Source organism: Balaenoptera physalus, assembly GCF_965194825.1.
Source record: "Balaenoptera physalus genome assembly, chromosome: 8".
NCBI lineage: Eukaryota > Metazoa > Chordata > Mammalia > Artiodactyla > Balaenopteridae > Balaenoptera > Balaenoptera physalus.
Window position 1 is genome coordinate 122,044,459 of NC_138887.1, and position 12,868 is coordinate 122,057,326.

Genomic DNA, 12,868 nt, shown 5'->3' on the forward strand with positions numbered 1-12,868 from the left:
TCGGGCCTCCGGGAACCTCCGGGCACAGCCCCTTCCCACTGCTCTACACACGCAGTCACAGACTCCGGCTACTACAGGGCAACAAGGACGTGAGCTCCCTGCGTTTCCCCCACGGCACCGGCACAGCCCAAACCACGCTTAACCAAGCAGCCGAGAAGAGCAAGAAGTCGTGCACGGGTTTCTGCCCCAAGTCCTTCCGTATTAGAGTAAAATCTTCTCATGGTGCCACTTGAAGTTCTGCTTTAAAAAATGGTCCTTTTGAAACAAAATATTGCATTAAAAATGGTCCTTTTGATAGATGCTGAATGCAAATGCTCTCTCCCTTAGATTATATGGAATAAAGACGATACATTACAACTTCCTCTTTGTAACATCCAGCCTGCGCTGTTCGTTTAAGATCATAAATTGTTTCTGTTTTTCATTTTGCAGATCTTTGTAGTGTCTAATAGTGTAACCACAAACACTTTCTTGTGTTTATTCACTGATTCATAGTTTACTTATTACCCACTTCTGCCAAGCAGGCTTGATAGACGTGCCAGTTCTTAGGCCCCTGATGGATGGCCTAACATGCGGAACTTCTCTGGGAATTGATGGCCTCTCATGATAAGAGTCTTAAGAGGGAAAACTATGGACCCATTTCTGGCCCATGGGGTGTCTGCTGGTGGGGCTTCCATGAAATCTTCACTTTCCTGATACAAAGGGTCAAACACAGTTGACGTAAGCCTTTGTCTCCTTGATTTCCCCAATTATCACTGGCTGGAACACGTGCATGATGTCCAGAGTTCTGCAGCCCTATTGAAACCATGAGGTGCTAGACAAGTACCAGGTAGAAAGCCCACACTGTAAGGATGGCAGAGGGCTGGATGTACTCCATTGCTCCTCCTGATTCACTATTCACTTACCTCCACTCGGCTCAGGGCCCTAAGATGCTATCCTGCATGGATGGCATCAGTGCTTCCTTAACCTCTGGCTTCCAGTTGGTTCATTCAAGAGGAAGTTGGGAGGCACCAATGGGAGAGTGGAGGCGGGGACGAAAACCAGGTTAATTTCTCGCTCTTCCCTGACAGTGTTCCTCTTCTGAAAGCCACAGCTCCTTTCCGACGGCCCTCCAAGAGCTGCAGCCACAGCTGCAAATCTCTCCACATTGTGCTTACTGCCCCATCAGGCTGGAGGTGGGAACAGCTCCGGGGACGCTTCTGCATCCCATGATGGTTTCCCAGAACCCTTCCCACCCTTTGTATAATCGATCACTAGATCACGCCTTTGTTGAATTCTCCTCACCCACCCATTTGAGAGTGCCATCCTTTTATTGTCTTTTTCTGCTGGGACCCTGAGAGCAGCTCAGAAGGAAAGAGCTGGGACCCCCTCAGCATTGTTGAGCAGTTGGGCCGATCCTGGACCATCTGCCTGTGGACCTCATGCCGTGGGATGAATAAGCAAACCGTAGTGATTTCTATCACTAGAGTGTGGTTTGCTCACACCTGCCACTGAACTCACTCCCAGCTAATCCACCAACAGATTAATAAGATGGGGTTTCTGTCCTCAAGGGGACAGCCTATGAGGGAGTGAAGATATGTAGATATATTTACAAGAAATAAAGCTATTTTGATAATAGTTCTATTAGAGAGCTGGACAACAGGTGCTATGGAAGATGCCAATGAGAGGCATGTCACAGAAGAGATGACAAATCTGAGTGTCTCAAAAGAGGGGCACTGCAGGTCGGCCACACATGTGTGAGTGCAGGTGGAGGCGGTGCTCCCTGGGTGCCCCTTGCTGGGGAGCAGGTGCTTCCCCATCAACCTTCCGTAAGATGTCCTGTCCCTGACAGCCTCAGTCAGTGGTATTTGGGAGAATTAGGGGAGGGTGGGCATGTGTGCTAGGACAGCAGCGGGGTGGCTCCAGCTGCAGTGAGAGGCATTTCTAGGGTGACAAGCCCCAGCCCAGAGAGGTCCTAGAATAGGTGCGTCTTCCCTGGGAATGGACAGAAATATGCGGGGAGGGGGCCCTGATAAAAAGCTGCCCCTCCTGCATTCATAAGAGGTCTGCATTTGCTCGGTTATTTGCCAAGTGAGGAAAGTGATGGCACAGGCTGGAGAAGCTGTGGATATTCGGGTTCCTTAGATAACAGGTGTGGTGTAGTATTTCACTGAAAAAAAAGGTCCCCTAAACGTACTTTAAAAAAAAATCAAAACCCTTGGCTAAGGTACTTCTCCAAGGAAATGAACAGATTCAGCCCTGGGAAGAACCTTAAGTTGGCTGGAAGAAGAAGGGAAAAAAGCACTGTGAAGTTTGAGAAAGCTTTAAAAAATTTTCCTCCCAAATGGGCTTCATTCAAGTTTAGCAGTGAGTGTTTTCCCTCTGCTTTTCTCTCCTCTCTTCTAAGTGAAAACAAGCTTTTAAGTTTGTGCGTGTCGCTGCAGAATTGAGACTGCAGAAGCTCATCCTGTGCCAACAAACATGCTCTGGAACAGCCAGAGCTTTTGGGAAGCAATCAATATTTTGTTTTTCCCAGCTAAGGTTAGGAAAAGAGTACACATCTTCCAAATGCCAGTTAACATCTATGTGGTAACTCAGCCACTGACATCAGACCTCGCCCAGCGGCCCCTGCCCGCTTCCAGCCTGAGAATCAGCCAACACTTCCACGCTCACAGCACCCTCCTCAAGCCAAAGACCTCTCCACCGGAAAGCGTGTAGTTTGGAGGCGCCTTTCTGGTAACACATCCCTGGGTCTTCGACCACAGGGAAGGGGAAGGAGGGAAACCCTCTCCCCCTTCCTACGGTCCAGCGGGTCCCACCTAACGTTGGTCCAGAGCAAAGCAACTCCAAGCTCCAGGGCGCAGTGGCTACCGTCCAACGGGGATTTCTGAGCACCTCTTTGTGGCAGGTACGGTGGGGAATCAGAGGCCAAGACACAAACCCCACTTTCACAAGGTTTATGGTTTAACAGGGAAGCACCCACATACCACTAGTGCTGATTAATTAAGAATCAGGGACGTGTGGTAGGACAGCAAGGAGGGGGGAACCCTCTCTTCCCGAGAGGGTCCCGGTGGGACAGCCGAGCTGAGCCTTGAAACATTCTCCCGGTTCTTCTCAGTTCTAGAAGCAACTTCAATAATTACAAATTACATCTTAATTTTTGCCTCGTAAGATGTTATTGCACATAGCAAACTGGGTGTACCTCTGTCCTAATATTTAACACCTGGTGACAACTATTTGTTTCTTAGTGTGATTCCGCCAAGGGAGCTCATTAAGGGCAGGGACTGAACACCTAACACAGAATCTAGCCAGAAGGGGGTCCCCAATAATCTTTTCATTGGTTATTTGATTACATTCAATATATAAACATGCTAGTGACTCATGGGCAATCTTGACTTCCTAAATTCACAGGGAAATACATGACAGATAAGGATTTTTTTATTCTCTCCCAACTTGGTTTGCCAAGATGTGAGGGGAAAAAAATCCAGGAAAAGATAAGGCTGAGGGAAGACAGCATAATGTCTATTTTTGGATGAGTATTTTTATTCAATAGTTTATACTTACCAAAACAGTGCTCAAGTTCACACAACAGAAGACAATTAAAACGAAAACACAAAGGACTATGATGAGGTTTCTCCTAAAGCCTTGCTACTCAAAGTGTGGTCCGCGGACCAGCAGCAGCAGCGCTGCCTGGGAGCTTGCTAGGATGCAGGATCTGGGCCCCCCGAGACCTGCCTGGTGAGAACCTGCAGGTGGACAAGGTCCCCGGGGGATGTGAAGAGACACTGAAGTCTGAACGGCACCGTTTTAGAATGCAGCTGTGGGAAGTGCAGACACCCGCATCCCCCAGACCAGCATCCCCCCACCCCGCATTCACCTCCCAGCACCCGCTGGAGTGGCCAGGAAGAGGACCTCCGTGGCCACCTCCTGGAAGGCGTCCTTTCTCGAATTTGTTGTGTCGACGCTCTCCCAGCTCGGGAAAGGGACACCACAGGGTCGATCGATAACCCTGAACCAAACAAGTGCTCTGACGCAGCCGCTGAAGGTCATGACCAGAGAGAGGGCAGGAAGGGGACCGCCTACCAGACACGCACAAGAAGACGCCCATCCTCCAGCTTCGCTCAGACCATCAGGTGCCCATGAAGCAATCACATCTGATATAGTAAATCTGCTTTGTTGCGTTAGAGGAGCTTTTATCTCTGCAGCTACGTTTTTACCGTGAGGGACGGCAGAGGGCAGGTGCGGGCTGCAGTAGGCCAGCGGGGGGTTTGGGGGGCACCGAGCTGGCGCCAGCTGCCACCCCGGGCACAGGACCGTTTAGAGATGAGCTCTCACGGGAACTCCGAGGCTTCCAGACGGTACCCACTGGTGAGTGCAGGAGCCGGATGTGCACCTGTATCTGTTTAATAGGGTTGAAACAATTCCATCCAAAGAGTGGGGGAGTGGATAAGGCAGTGAGGGGTCAGGGCACCACAGATATCGAATTCAACACGTGGGACGTACAGTGTGTTTATTGCTGAAGCACAAGATCATAAGAATATTTCTAACCTCAAGTGAAAGTTTTTCAATAGTTTAATCATACACACACACACGTGTGTATAACTTCTTTCTGGGAGTTTATGTAAAAATGCTTAAAACATCCGAAGCCAAAAATGGGAGGAGTAAGGGAATCAGACTCTTAGAGCTGGACATGGTCTTCAGCACCGTCTGATGCTTTCCGGATTGTCCCCTCAAGTTGGAAGAGACTGAAGTTCAAAGAAGTTCATAACTTATTCCAGGTCACATGATGAGTGGCCGAGTCAGAGCCAGAACTCAGAAACTCCTAATGCAGAGGCTGACCTGCCTTTCCACCACACGGCCTTTAAAATTAAACACACACGCACGGCCTTAGTTACAGACCTATAGAAAGTTCTAGTAAACAAGAAGAACACGCTAAAGATGACTCTTGGACATATTCAAGGGAGGGACTGGGCAGAGAGAAGTCTTGTTCTTCCTAGGTTCTTCTCTGGTAAAAGGGGAAAGGAGGGATATTCTAAATTAAACATATTATTCTAGTTCCTCTGCAAGAATCTCGTGTCTGAGAACGATTAAAAAATATTTAGAGCTTTTCGAGAAATGCTACGGAAATAGGAATGTTTTAAATAAACTAGCAATAAAAGCCATAAAATAATATTTACTATCCAAAATAGCCTCCAAGAGCCTAGGGTAGGAGACAACAGAAGACGCGTGCCAAGTGCCTCATAAGACAACACCCTGAATGAATGGGCTAAAGCCTGTGGTTCTCAAAGTGTGGTCCCAGGAGAGCATGTCAGCATCTCTGGGACTTTTCAGAAATGCAAATGCCCGGGCCCCATCCTCCTGATCGGACAGGCTGAGGGTGAGTGTGACCCAGAGACCCGCATTTTCACAAGCACCCCTCCCTCACCCCAGCGGTGCTCCAATGCAGGCTCAAGTTTGAGACTCTCTGGCCTGATACCAGTGAGGTTTCTGGCTTTCTGCTTAAGGCAGGTCTACGACAAACACTGTCCCTGTCAAACATCTGTCTATGTTCCCGGTGGTTGGATGGTGTCCTTTTCATTGGCATTTATAATCAGCCACTTTCGCCTCCACTAAAACCACAGGCCTCTCTCTGGTTAAGATCGTTGTTATGCGGGTCCGTGATTGAATCGTTAGTAACAAAATCGAGCGGAAATAATTTTCTACCAACATGATTTACTAGCATCAGTATTACGTATTGAAAAACAATTAAACATACAACAAAAACAGTTACGAAATGTTGCCTTGCTCCGTATCAAGAGCTGAAAATTAAGGCTCTAATAAAAAAACACTTGGAAAATTCTCAGTGTTCCAAAGTAGACCGGGAGTGGATTAACGTGCCAGTAACTTGACACCCGCTCCCAGGTTATAGCAATGTAGTCCTGGGTCCACATCACCTGGGGGCTTGCTAGGAATGCAGAGTCTCAGGCCCCACCCCGACCCAGGCATCAGGATCCGCATTTTAACAGGATCCCCTGGGAATTCGCATTCCCCTTAGAGTTTGAGAAGCAATGCGTTAGACGAGACTTGATTAAGTATCTGGTGAACAGGCTGGACTTCCTACTCTTTCGCCTTTTTATGCAATGAAAAACCAACTGCTGTCAAAAGAGGTATATTATTATCCACAACAACAATATTTAGCAATTCTTAAATGCTTTCTGTAAGTATGGCACTGTAGTAGGCATTTAAAAAAAAAAAGGAGGAACTCATTTTACCCTTCCTAAATAGATTGATTTAAATTAAAATAACAACTAGCCACTTTTTCACACCATGGGAAGGAGATTTTGAAAAATCTCTTGACAGACAGAATCCTACACCAAATTTCTTGAAGTTAAGGGAAATTTGAAATTTAGAAAGCAGCAGCGAGAGAGGTTTGGAGGGTGCAGGCGAGAGAGGGGTCACTGGGGGCCTCTGCACACAGGACAGGGGTGGGGTGGACAAAAGCTGGGTAGGGAAGTAAGGAAACTGAGGCAGTCCTTGGGTGTCAGGAGCCCTCCATGAGAGCAAGTCCAGGATGAGATCACTTGCCCGGGAAACCAGAAGCGGCTGCCAAGGTTAATTCTGCAGACACCACAGAGCTTGGGGGTGGGTGGGCACGGCCCAGCAGTGGAGCTGTGAGAATAGGGGAGACCCTCCGTGCAGCAAGCTTCTCCCGGCATTGCTCTGCTACGCAGAGATAAGAGCTGGGGAAGCTGACGGCTTTGCAAAAGATGAAAATCCATGTTTTATGTAGAAGGGACTCAAAGCAGCCCTGCTGAGCAGCCCGCCTTCTCTGCTGGGAGGGTTGTTCCCTGCTCAGGGTAAATGCAGCTATGATATTCTCTTTAGTGAGAAAAACGCCCTCACAATCTGCTGCATTATTGATGGCTTTCCTAGGGGCTGGCCTATTATTCTGATGCCTCTAATAGTTTCATCTTTTCATTTGCTTGCAGGTTGCTGGGTTTTGTTTTCTGACATAAGTCGTAGAACATGAGCCGTACCCTTAGCACCTTGCTGGTAAATCAAAGGTGTGTGTAGTCCTGGTTTAAGAATAACATGTATTGACTGCAAGAATATAAAGCCCTTCTCTCCCTCATAAACAACGCTCCATTTCAAACGCTTTTCTTCCTGCACACCTTTCAGAACCAGTTTGGATCAATCACAGGACTTGCAGAGACAAGTTTCACAAACACTGTATGAGGGGAGCAGAGCCCCCTTTGCTCTTGACTGTGCTCTGACCGTGCAGCCATCACAGGCCTGTAAGAGACCCTCCAGCCATGCCTACGCTTTCAGGGCACCCATCACAAAGAACTGTAGCCCAGTAAAGACGAGAGGGGCCGAAACACTGCGGCGTGAGGCGCCAGCACGACACAGAAAAGGGCTTCACGCAGCTCCCAGATCCGGGCGCCTTCTCTTCTTTATAATGTGTGTAGCTGCTCAAATAAACAACCACAACATTACGGGGTTTATATCAGTGTAGATGTAATACATGCAACAACCATAGCATAAGTAGGTAGGGGGTAAACAGGTTTTTTTTTAAACAGTTGCCAATTTTTACATTTATGTGAAATGATACAATATTAACTCTAAATGACACAATTTTAAGTCTAATGATACAACCTTAACTCTAACAGGGACGGGTAGAGGACGTACGCTGTAGTCCCTCGAGCAACCACTAAGAAAAGGCAAAAAAGATACAGCTCCAAAAGACAATAGATAAATTAAAATGGAATTCTAAAAATCAACCAGCTTAAAAAGGACAATCAGAATGCAAACAGCAAAATGATAGACCTCATATCATAGCAATAATTACAATAAATGGAGAGGATTAGACTCTCCAAAGAAAAGACAGATATTCAGAGTGGATTTTAAGAAGGGAGACCCAATGATATGCTGTCTACAAGGGATGCACTTTAAATGTCAATATACAGATAAGCCGAAAGCAAAAGAGTGGGAAAAGGCACACACCATCAGTTGCTGTATTAACATCAGATCAAAGACACTTGCAGACAGAGTACCACCAGAAATAAAGAGGGACATTTCATAATAACAAAAGGGTCAATTTATCACGAAGTCCTAACGGTCACAAACGTGTATGAGCTTAACAACAGAGCTTCGACATACGTGGGGCAGGACTCAACAGACCCCGCGTGCGTGTCGGCACAGAGAGACAGGTCTCCCGGTTGGCAGCCCCTGGGTACATTCTGCACGAACTGCCCACAGATCAAGAGAAAAACTCTTTCCCCTCCTGTGATTAGAGCTCCCAACCAGATCAGATGAACTCGGAATCAGAGGAACTTCTCCGCTCCCCAGCCTTGGCTACTCTTACAGGAAGTAAAACCTTGCAGGTGGGTTCCTGGTGGTAAGTTTGGTTGTAAAAGGTTTATTGGGGCTTCCCTGGTGGCGCAGTGGTTGAGAGTCTGCCTGCCAATGCAGGGGACACGGGTTCGGGCCCTGGTCTGGGAAGATCCCACATGCCGCGGAGCAACTAGGCCCGTGAGCCACAACTACTGAGCCTGCGCGTCTGGAGCCTGTGCTCCGCAACAAGAGAGGCCGCGATAGTGAGAGGCCTGTGCACCGCGATGAGGAGTGGCCCCCACTTGCCGCAACTAGAGAAAGCCCTCGCATAGAAACGAAGACCCAACACAGCCATAAATAAATAAATAAATAAATAAATCCAAAGTTTAAATTTAAAAAAAAAAATTAAAAAAAAAAAAACACTAGAGGTTGGTAATTGGTCACTTCAAAAAAAAAAAAAAAAAAAAAAAAGTTTATTGTTTTCAGCTCCTGATGGGTCTCATAGGTAAGCTGACACTGACCCCAGGCATGGCAGGGGGTCGTTCTGGAGGTGGTCCAGTCTCGCTTAGAGGTGGAGCTCATCTGCACACCCAAAATCCTTGTGGTTCATTCCCCTTTGGGCGCGACCCTCTGATCAGAGAATAGCGATGACCCTGAGTTTGGGGAAGGTGGAGGCTCATCTCTTTTCTCAGCTCTTAATTTTATACCCAGCACCTCCTGTATCTGAGGAGGAAATTAGTCCAATACTCAATTATAATTATTAAATTACAATTCCCAAAATTTTACTTACTGCAAAAAGGAAGAATTCCATTAGCAGATTAAATTGCTTTTCAGCAAAATTAAATATGCAACAAAAGCAAACTAAATCTAGCCCCAGTGAAGTGTGCCTATCCTGTTCATTAATAGCCACGAGCTTTATACGCTCTTATTTTAGAACAGCAACTGAATATTTAAAAGTATAAGCAGTTGAAGGGATTCCTATTAAACCACAGTTTAAGCGATTTAAGCTCAGCTCTGATTTTAAAGAAAATAGGGAACAAGGAAATCACTGTGAATGAAAAGTAGAACAAGAGCCATTTGTCCCACGAGTGACTGACCCGAGATGGAGTTGTGAGATTATCACTAATTATACCTTGCTTACATCCGAGGAACCAGAGCAGCACTGCACCAGAGATGAGAACCGGTGAGGAATATTAATTCCACAGTCAGAAATCAGACGGACTGGTAACATGGCATCAAGAATTGCAAGCATTTGGCTGGATGTGCAATTGAATTATTTTATCAGAACGTGCTGGAATTTATCCTAAGGAAAAAAGGATAAAGATGTGCCTAAGTATTTAGCTATGAAGATGTTTGTTGAAGCTTTGTTTATGATACTAAAAAATATGAGGCTGTCTATAAATGTCCAGTGATAAGACAGGCTAAGAAACGACACACACACACACACGCCCCTATGCAGCAGAAAACTTGTTGTTGAAAAGGTATCTTTCTTATCCTGAATGATGTTTGCCCAGGATTGTTGGGGGAGGGGTAAACTGGGAAACAAGACACAGAATATTATGTACAGTATAGTCCTGAGAGTAAAATCTTGTCCAGAAACTTACATATGTAATTATATACACAAAAGGATCTGGCCGTGTGTATACCAAAATGCTACCCATGACCATCCCTGGGTTTGGGGATTATAGGTGACTTTTTTGTTCCTGTTTTTACTTCTGAGTTTCCTACGTGAACATGAGTTATTTACATAATTAACCGCACACACAAACAATTTTAAGGTGCCCTGCCAGGGCATTTCCTACTTCTAACAACCTTAAATTCTTTATTAAATTATTTATTCCAGTGAAATTTCCATAGTGTTTTTTGTTTTTTTTTAAAATTAATATTTATTTATTTATTTATTTATGGCTGTGCTGGGTCTTCGTTTCTGTGCGAGGGCTTTCTCCAGTTGCGGCAAGTGGGGGCCACTCTTCATTGCGGTGCGCGGGCCTCTCACTATCGCGGCCTCTCCCGTTGCGGAGCACAGGCTCCAGACGCGCAGGCTCAGTAGTTGTGGCTCATGGGCCCAGTTGCTCCGCGGCATGTGGGATCTTCCCAGACCAGGGCTCGAACCCGTGTCCCCTGCATTAGCAGGCAGATTCTCAACCACTGCGCCACCAGGGAAGCCCTCCATAGTGTTTTTAAGACTACTAATAAACATATTCTCTGAATTAGGTACCCTCAAGCCCAATCATTTAGAGCGTGGCTAAAACCCCCTGCTCTGGACAGACCCACCATCTGGCCTCAGTTAGAAAAGATGCTTTCCAGACGCCAGCCAGAGTTCACGCCAGGCACCCTGGCCTTTGCGTTACGATTTGGCCTTCCTGAAGTCTCACCTGCCGGGAATGGAATGGGTACCGCAGGGGTTGAACTGGGTCCCCCAGAGGACACGCCTACGTCCTAACCCCCAGCACCTGTGAAGACGACCTTATTTGGAACTCGGGTTGTTGTGGATGGAATTAGTGAAGATGAAGCCACACTGGAACGGGGGGCCCTTGATCCAACATGACTGGTGTGTTTCGGAGAAGAGGAGAGACACACCGCGTGAAGACACAGACACACAGGGCGGACGGCCGTGGGGTGGCAGAGGCAGACTTCAGGTGACGCAGCTGGGAGGGGAAGATGCCGGCAGCCACCAGAAGCTGGAAGACGCAGGAAGGATTCTCCACTAGAACCTTTGGAGGTAGAATGGCCCTGCTCACACCTTGATGCCTACTAACCCTACTCTCCATACCCCTACTATACCTACTGTCCAAGCACAGTAAAAAGACACATGCAAATTTTATTGTGCCTGGGGCTTTCCTAATATTATTGGGCGGCTCTCCTTCTGTGATCCTAACCCCTTAACTCTCGGCACTCAGTAACTGGCCCTCCAGGGACCCCGGGAGAAGTGGCTGCGTCACCCACTTCTCCTGGGAAGCCTGCACACCCACAGCAGCATCCGTTAGGCCTTGGGGACGGTTTTCAGAAGCTTCAGTGTCATCACTGGTAACCTGAAGTGATGGCACTGGCTTGCGGTCCTTGCAGAGACTTCTGGAAGCCTCTTGCTGGGAGTAGAAGAGGTGGTGGTGGTCCCACGGAGCCCCAACAGGACTCAGGTCTCCTGGATCGTTTAAAGAAAGAAGCTTTGCTGAAAACACTTAGAGGGGTGGCCAGGGTGAAAGGAACAAATAAGGGACGGTGAGGCGTCCACAGACGGGCAGTAGACCAGGGGCCATTCCCACGCCCAGAGCCGATGGAGCTGGAGGGGCCACCAGAGGGCACGGCTGTGGGCAAGGAGGGAGAGGAACGGGGCGCCCCATGCCCCCCACCCTCCCATCTCTGGCCAGTGCCTCCCACTGGCCAGACCCCACCCCCAGGCAGCCAGCAAAGGGGTCAGGGAGATGCGGTCTCGGGGGGCAGCCTGCGGGGCAGACCTATCAGCAGGGTGAGAGCAGATGGGCGGCGCAGGTGATAAGGAGCTCCGGGGAATATCCTGAGAGGACCCACCAAGGGATGACCCCAAGGCGTCGCGGAATCCCCCGGCGACCCGAGAGCGCTCTTGTAACACAGCTGGCCTTTTAGCAAATGCTAGCACTCAGTGTGCAAAGATCATTGAAGTCCAGAGGTCAAGCGCTGGGAGAGCATGGAAGAGAGGCTGACGAGTACCAAGAAAAGAAGCTTAAAGAGAAGACGACGCATAACAGAGGCCTTGCAGCCCCACGACGATGCTGAGCGTGGCAGCCGAGGGTCTAGACAAGGGCCTCCCCTTCGTCCCTCTCTCCTCACTGTGACCAGGGGCCGCGGAAGGCAGGCCTGGTGTCATCAGATGCAAAACGAAAAACCAGGCCACGGTCAGGTCTGCTTTCCTCTTCTTCAGGTCTGTCTTTTTTCACCACATTTTAAAAAATTGTGGTAAAATATACGTTACATAAAATTTACCATTTTAACCACTTTTAAGTGCACAGTTCAATGGTGTTAAGTACATTTATACTGTTCTGCAACCATCACCACCATCCATCTCCAGAACCTTCCTAAAGTGTAACTCTGTCTGCATTAAACACTAGCCCTTCCCCCATTCTCCCCTCCCCCCAGCCCCTGGTAACCACCATCTACTTTCTTTTTTTTTTGTTAAATACTGACTTTTAAATTTTTATTTACTTATTTATTTATTTGGCTGCGTCGCGTTTTAGTTGCGGCACGCGGGATCATTTTTGCGGCATGCGGGCTCCTCTCTAGTTGTGGCGCGTGGGCTCAGTAGTTGCAGCGTGTGGGCTTAGTTGCCCTGAGGGATGTGGGATCTTAGTTCCCCAACCAGGGATCAAACCCGCATCCCCTGCATTGGAAGGCGGATTCTTAACCACTGGACCGCCAGGGAAGTTCCACCATCTACTTTCTGACTATGAATTTGACTCCTCTAGGGACCTCATATAAGTGAATCTCCAAGTATTACTCTTTCTGTGACTCATTTGTTTCACTTGGCGTATTGTCCTCAAGGTCTATCCCTGTTGCAGCAGGTGACAGAACGTCCTTCGTTTTTAAGGCTGAGTCACATTCCATT

At 47.8% G+C, this 12,868-nt stretch overlaps 1 long non-coding RNA gene across 1 annotated transcript; it reads left to right on the top strand.

Moving 5' to 3' along the window:
* The first annotated feature begins 284 nt into the window (after positions 1-284).
* Positions 285-11,468, top strand: LOC309666402. Its single transcript, XR_014267079.1, has 3 exons — positions 285-4,344; positions 6,945-10,131; positions 10,450-11,468. It is a non-coding gene; the product is annotated as an uncharacterized lncRNA (long non-coding RNA).
* The last annotated feature ends 1,400 nt before the right edge of the window (positions 11,469-12,868 follow it).